At 59.0% G+C, this 7,490-nt stretch overlaps 1 pseudogene across 1 annotated transcript; it reads right to left on the minus strand.

Moving 5' to 3' along the window:
• Positions 1-1,177: 1,177 nt before the first annotated feature.
• Positions 1,178-5,670, minus strand: LOC311510508 (volume-regulated anion channel subunit LRRC8D pseudogene; annotated as a pseudogene). Its single transcript, XR_014714601.1, has 2 exons — positions 5,624-5,670; positions 1,178-2,478 (listed from the first exon to the last, which is right to left on the minus strand). The product of XR_014714601.1 is annotated as a volume-regulated anion channel subunit LRRC8D pseudogene (transcript).
• Between the last annotated feature and the right edge of the window lie 1,820 nt (positions 5,671-7,490).

A 7,490-nucleotide genomic window follows, 5' to 3' on the forward strand; every position in this document is an offset into this window, starting at 1 on the left:
CACTTGCTGCTGCTAACCAAGATCTCCTCCCTGTGCCCCGGAGCTACAGACCAGCCACATAACAGGCTCCCCAGCTGTCCACCCCCCAGGGACGTTTCTGGAGCAGCCAAAGGCCTCTCGGGGGAGAGAGCAGAGACGGGTGTGGCGAGCACCTGATTCACATGAGACGGCAGGGTCTCGAAGAGGATGTTGTCCACACTCAGCCCAGTCTGCTTAAGCAGGGAGCAGCAGCCTAGCTTAAGTGGGAGTGACTCCGAGGGGTTCCCTGTCAGCTCCAGCCTGGAGAGTAGCACCAACCTCCCGATCTCAGCCGGCACCGTGGTCAAAGCGTTGTCCGCCAGCTGCAAAGATGTTAGCTCCAGACAGGCAAAGAGCTGGCTGGGCAGTGCCCTGATCCTGTTGCCGGTGATGGAGAGGTGCTGCAGCGTCCCCAGCTGGCCAATCTCCGCGGGGAGGAGACGAAGGAGGTTGTGGCTGAGGTCCAGGTGCCTGAGTCTCTTCAGGGTGAAGAAGGCATGGGGCAGAGACTCCAGCTCGTTGTGGGATAGCACCAGCTCCTCCAGGCTGCCCGCTGCCCCAGTGGAAGCGGACAGGGTGGCGATGCAGTTGTGCCGCAGCTTCAGGCTGGTGAGCTGTGCCAGATGCTGGAAGCCAGTCCCCTCCTCAAGGCTGCGGATGCCGCTGGAACGCAGACCCAGCCTCTGCAGGCCGGTTACGTGCCAGACCAGCGGTGGGATCCTCTCCAGCTGCTGGGGGCTGCTTGTCTTCTTCAGGACCGCCCAGTGCCTCCAGCTTGGTCCCGTCGTTCTGGATGCAGAGATGGCGGAGGTGGGTGGACATAGAGCAAGGAAGCTTGGTCAGCTTGGTCTGGAGCAGCAAAATCTCCAGGCTCTGGAGCTCCCAGAGAACCTCCAGGGCCAGCACATTGGAGCAGAGGTGACTGGAGAGATGCAGCTGATGCAAGTTCTTCAAGGAGTAAAGCCAGGAGGGGATCTTGGTGATGTCAGTGAACTGGACGTGCAGCCCCCTGAGCCGTTCCTGCAGGAAAGCCAAGGCCATGGGCTCCATCGTGGCTGGGCAGCGGTACAGCTGCAGCTCAGACAGCGCCCCCATCTGGGCCACCTTGGCAGAGAGCTTCACCTCCACCATGCACTCCAGCCGCAGCACCTCCAGGTCTGCCTTCTTATTGACAGCCTGGGGCAGAGCCGGAAGGGCACAGAGCCTCAGCTCCAGCCGGCCCCAAGGCGTCCCTCCCCACCTGCCGCCGCAGCTCCTCATAGTCCCTGCGGTGCTCCTGTCCGATCTCCAGCAGTTGGCTCTCGCTGATGGTGGAGAGGAAGATGGCAATCCTCTTGGAGCAGAGCGGGTCATATTGGTCAGCCATGTGCAGCAGGAAGGCCAAGTCATTGCAGACATTGGGGACAGACCTGAAGCTGCTCTCCTCGCTGGCTCGCCCAAAGGAATACTCCCTGAGCGGCCTCCGGAGGAGCCAGTAGAGGGTGTAGACCCCCACCAGCCCACTGAGCAGCACCAGGGCCAGGTAGCTCAGCAGCAGCTTCTGCAGGATGTAGGCCAGGCTGTGGGTGCAGGAGAAGGTGGCGTGGCCAGCGAGGTCCTCCAGGCCCGGCCGGCACATGTGCCTGAAAGCAATGGTGCCGGCAGAGCTGGAGGTGTAGCCCAGCACGGCCAAGAGCTTTGCCACCTTGAACACCGTCTGCCCCACGTAGACCCAGTAGAGGAGGCTGGCAGCTTCAGTGTGCGCCCGGAAGGTGCGGATCTTCTCAAAGAGTGCCTTGGCCTGCTCCCTGTCCTTCCGGTCCAGGATGGTGGCGCTAGGGAAGGAGGATGCCTGCTCCGCCTGAGAGCCAGCGCCAACCTGAGAGATCTGGGCAGAGCAGGGTTTCATCCGGCCAAGCTTGCCTTCCGAGGGCTGGCAGGCTGTCTCCGAGAGAGCCTTGGTTGTCCAGGGTGAGTGGAAGCACTTCCGGAGGATGGAGAGGAACAGCTCGATCCTGGAGGACGTCTTGGGGTATATGAACCAGAAGTTGTTACAGACCATCAAGAGCAGCGCGTGCAGGAGGGCCAGGTATGGGGAGTACTTGGAGTGCCACGGCAGCGCCTGGTGGTAGCAGACCTGGCCAATGTACAGGTACTGCTGGTAGTCAAGGTTGGTTGGGTGTCCACTGTGGGCAGCAGGAAGTTTCCTCCTGGTGCCGACCGGAGAAGCCTCGGGTTCTGGGCCAACCAGAGGCCCTAAGGCAGGTCTGGGAGCTGGGGACCCACTTGCAGCCATGCTGGTCCTGCCAACAGGCAGGCACACCACCTGATCTGTGGAGATCAGCAGGGTCCCTGCGATGATGGAGATGGCCAACATTGCCAGGACCAAGTAGTCGGTGAAAACGTCCCACCAGGGCTTCAGAGTACTGAACGGGGCCCAGCCGTCACTCAGGCAGGCCACTTCCGTCAGGGAAAACATGGCTGGTGGGAGGGAAAGGATAAGGGTCAGTGGCTTAGAGGTGTTCTGAGCCTGGGTTGGTCCTTGGGAGATCCTGGCTCTGCCACAGACTCCCTCTGGGATCTTGGTCACATCACTTCGTCTCCCTGTGCCTCAGTTTCTCCATCTGTAGAATGGGATAATGATCCTTCCTTTGCCCATTTAATCTGTGAGCTCTTTGGACCAGGGACTGTCTCTGACTGGGTATCTGTGCAGCACCCTGCACAGGGGGCCCTGATCTCAGCTGGGACAGGGACTGTCTCTCACTGTGTGTCTGTGCAACACCTGACACAATGGAGCCTCTAAGTGCTACCATAATACACCTAACAGAGAAACAGTTAATGGCATAGAAAGCCTTGAATGTGGAGGTTCAAAGATAGTGAAGAGACATGAGGGGTGGGTGCTGGGCGTTCCCCAGGGTCCCCTGCCCTCTTGCCACCCCGCGAAAGGGCCAGCACACATGCTGCTTCCATGTTTGCTCAGTGATGAGGTTCCGCCCTTCTCCTCTTGCCTCTGTCTTCTAGGGGACATTTGAGGGCCTGCTGGTCAAAGAAGCTGAGAACCCAGAGCTCAGCTGGGGCCCTGTGATGAAGTGGGAATTTTTTTGCTGTGTGTGCCTCAGTTTCCCTCCGTACTTTGCATCGCTAACCAGTGGGGGAAAGGGCCAGGACACGAGCCCTGAGGCATGTGTCTCACCTGGCTGTCTGGGGTGGACTGAATGGCTCACTGAAGGACTGGCTGGAAACCAAAAAGATAGTGGGAACCCCAGCGGCCAGCACATCCACAGCTAGCAACCAGGGGGAGTTCCCCACTTCTCCACTTGCCAGTCCAAGGCAAGAACAAAGGGAAGAAGTGGCAGGGGAAGTGCTGTAGCCAGGGCTCTCACCTGGGTCTGACAGAGAGAGAGCCTGAAATGGAGCCCACGGCTGCTTGGCTGGGTGGGGTGCTGGCTTGGCGAGGTGGATATGTCTTAACCTTTGCTTCTCTGTGCTCGCCTAAGGACTTCCCGTGCTGTTGTAATAGACCCGACTGTTTGTAAAGGCTGCTTGGTGTCACTGCAAATCTTTCCCAGGGTGCGTTGGACCCTGAGGAGTGAGCAAGTCTCTGGCCCGGCATATGTCCCAGTTGGACTCTCTGGGCAAAGCTCCATGGGGTGAAGCAGTACGGCTGGAGCCCAGCGGCTCAGTCTCAGAGACGGGGAGGTTGCGTGGGCTAACCTAAAGGAAGAGTGGGACCCCTTGGGGACTGTTTAAAAGCGGGGGTGTAGCAGTACCAGCCTGCAGTCCCTCTGGCCACCCACTCCTGGGGTTGGTAGATTCAGAGGTCTGGACCAGGTGATCCCCTTAATAACCATCTTGCCACTGTAGCCCTTTGCTCTGCCACCTCCCCACAGGATCCTGCCCAACAGAGAGAGTGAGAAACTTGGCAGAAGGGCTGCCCTGCAGTTTGAATGCACAGGAGTGGGCGAGAGGAGGCGAACCAGCACTGAAATGATGTAGCAGAGGAGGGGTTAAATGTTGCACTCTGCCTATGGAGTGGTATCCTGACTTTGTGTCTCAGGGAGGGCCTAGCACCTTCCCATGATGCTCTCACCAAAGGGACAAAGGACTTACTGCTGCTGCTGGCTCTGGGAGTGGCTCCCTTAGCTTATGAGGCAGCTGCCTGGCTTCGCGATGCTGTCGGGCAAGAGGTGCAGTCCTGGCTCTGCATATGAATCGCTGCTCTGTTCACAGGAGGTGGATGTGCAAAGTGCCCAGCTCCTCCTGGCAGAACCAGCCCCCTCTCACGTGGGGCACCTGAATCCAGGCATCTCGTCTCTTGGGAGCCCAAGCCAGCATCAGGCGCCAATGGAGGAAGGTATTTCACCTCCCAGAGTCTGAGCTCATGCACACCCCATCCCTCCCTAGCAGGGCTGAGAAGGACCAATGGAGCCTTGACAGTCTCCCTGTTAGGCCTTAGACTTACGAGCCTTCTCCTCTCCTCCCACGAAGGACATCGCTCACTTCGTCCCCTGATTTCCCTCCACCCTGCTCAGATCCACCCTGATCTCATGCCAGGAGAGTGAACCACTGACATCCGAAAGGCTAGACCTTAAATGGAGTGGTGTGGCCTAGAGTCAGGACTCCTGGGCTCTCTCCCCAGCTCTGGCAGGGGAGTGGGGTCTGACGGTTACAGCAGCAGGGGCTGAGTGTCAGGACCGTTGCTGGGACGGTTATTGTTCCAAACCATATGAAGTGCAGTTGGGGTGAGAGAATTAAATGCAATTCTAACAATTCTTTGCCTTCTCATTAGAAAGAATTGACAATGTCCCAGCCAGGGGACGAATCCCCGCACCTGTCTCACCACGGGCAGCCCGGAGCGATGCCGTGATGTGTCCAGCCTCACACAGGGAGTGGCTGGCAGAGCCAGGACTCCAGAACCACAGGCCAATGCGCTAACCACACAGCTGCCCTTGGCCACCTGCTTACCTGGGGCAAGGCATGTAAACCGGCTCGGATCCCTGCCCCCTCCAGTGCTCTGAATGAGACCGTTTTCCCCAACCAGCCAGCTGCTCCTACCAGCTGGATTTATCACCAGCACCCTCCCCCCTCCGAAACCTTTCCCAGCACCCAGGGTGGTGCAGGTACCTCCTCCCAGCTACAGAAGTAGCTCGTGCCCTCCCCACTCCTGCGGAAACAGAACCAGATCCCCGTCTCCATGGGGCCGGATCCCTGTCGCCGTGGGACACCCTCTTGAACAGCTGGCTCTGGCTCTGGCCCCCTTTGGGGTTAGTCCAGGGATGTTTTTTGGGGGGAGAAAAGGGAACGAGAGAGAAAGACTGGAAGAAGGAGAGAGAAAGAGGGAGAGGAATGGCCCATGACCCAGAAGAGAACAAAGTTTTCTCTCCCTGCAACTAACTAACTTGAGTTCTTTATTGCCCCTCAGCTCTGCTAACCGCTCCCTGCCCCACACCAATCCCAGGGGGAGCCCCTTACTCATACCCAGCAGCCTCCCCACCCGCTCAGGCCCGATCCTGCCCGGCAGCAGGGGGTCTGGCCCCCCTCTCTGGCCCGGGGAACAGCCCCAGAGAACCTCGAACCCTTTCCTTCCCACCTCCTGCCTCTCCTCATCCAGGCCCCTTCCGCTCACCTGCTGCTGAGCCTGGGGCTGCCGCTTGCCCTAGATCCTTGCTCCACCAAGTCTCTTCTCTACAGGGAAGAGTCTCCTCCAGCACCCCCCAGTCTTGGCTGGGGGCCTGGATTGTCCACATCCGGCCCATTGGAGTGGCTCTCTCTCTCCTGTCTCCATGGCAGCTCCAGGGAGCAGCGGAAGGATTGTGGAAGGAGGGAGCGTGACTTCCTCATTTGTTTCATGGGCCGGCTGGGAAGAGCTGTGTTAGCAAAAGGATCCAGCCAACTCTAACCCAAAGCACTTCCCTCATCAGACCCACTGCTGGGGTAATGACCACCCCTCCCCTTGGACAGATGGGGAAATTGAGGCACAGAAGGCTGAAGGTCACAAAGCATGTCAGCAACAGAGCTGGCAACAGGATGCAGGCAGTCCTGAATCTCAGCTCCCCACTCTCCAGCCACCAGACCAAGGCCTGAGAGGCAGAACTCCTGGTGGATTCTGTTCCCAGCTGTAGGCCGTCAGTGGGGCTCAGTGGTCAGTGCAGGGAGAATCAGGACACCTGGGTTCTATCCCTAACGCTGGAAGAGGAGTGGGATCCAGTGGTTAGAGCGGAGGGAGGGGGGAAGGCTGGGAATCAGGACTCCTGGGTTCTCTCCTTAACTGGGTTGTGGGGATGGATCCAAGGGTCTCTTCTGGAATATTTTTATTTCCCCCTGTTTATAATACAACAGACACAGGCAGTGGCTTCCCACCTTCAGCTCCCGGTAGATCCAAAGGGTAACGATTCTCTGCCGAGGCCAGCAGTAGGACTGAGGGACTGTAGAAAGTGCTTTGGGGTGAGGCGCTGCCGGGATCATGAGCCCAGTCCTTTGTCTAATGGAAAAAGGACTCCAATCCCTGAATGCGCTCCAACGCAAACCCAGGGGATGGGATCCAGAGCGGTGGAGAGATCCTGCTGCTGAGCTCTGATCCACAGACGCCACAGAACAGGAGACAGGGGCTCTGGGTGCAGCTCGCACAGCGTTGGCCAGCAGATGGCAATGGATAGCCATTCCCAGGGCACCCCAGTACATGGAGGAGATAGTGGGGGGCACGGTCTATTAGGCAGGGGTGGGTGTGAGGTGGTATGTGTTGAGATGGATGTGTGGTGTGTAAGGGCTGTTGGGGGGATGGGAGGCTTGTGTGTCTATAAGGCAGAGATGGGGGTGGGAATAGGTTGTGTTTGGGAGGGTTAGCACCTCAATTCCTAACCCCCTGTGGCAAAGCCCCCCCGAGCAGCCACCGTGGGCCTAGGTTGAGATGCACTCTCAACCCCGGCCCTAAAGTTCCAGTCTGCCCCCATCTGCCCCCAGCTCCTTCCTGCCAGTGACTTGGAGCCAGGGCAGGAGGTGGTGGGGCCAGGCCCCGTCCCCAAGTGTTCCCTGGCCGGCTGCCACGTGGGTGGGGTGTGGCTGGCTCCTGTCAGATCTGCAGCCTGGCCTGGGACCCACGTACAGCATGGGGGAGGGAGCGGCTAAGCCCCCTGCCCCCCAGTCAGATGCCCGCTGAAGGGAATTCGGGATGCAGATAGGGCTGGATGGTGGCAGGAGGAGGAGGGTGTAATGCCCCCTGTTGGGTATCCTATGGGATCAGGGAGGAAGACTGGAGGAGAAGGGCTGGGATTAGGGGTGAGCAGCAGGATAACTGAAGGGAGGCTGGGGGTGGAGGGAGGTCACAGGGGCTGAGATGAGTTGGTTTTAAGAGGGAGCTGGACACACTGATGAGGGCAGTTGTGTGATGGGGTTGCTGGGGAGCAGGACTCAGCACCCCTGGGTCTTATGTTCCTAATAGCATGTGCCCCAGGGTTTCAGCCAGCCAGCGGCAGGGCTCAGGAAGGGATTCCCTC

The sequence above is a fragment of the Lepidochelys olivacea genome (assembly GCF_965140295.1).
Source record: "Lepidochelys olivacea isolate rLepOli2 genome assembly, chromosome: 20".
Classification (NCBI taxonomy): domain Eukaryota; kingdom Metazoa; phylum Chordata; order Testudines; family Cheloniidae; genus Lepidochelys; species Lepidochelys olivacea.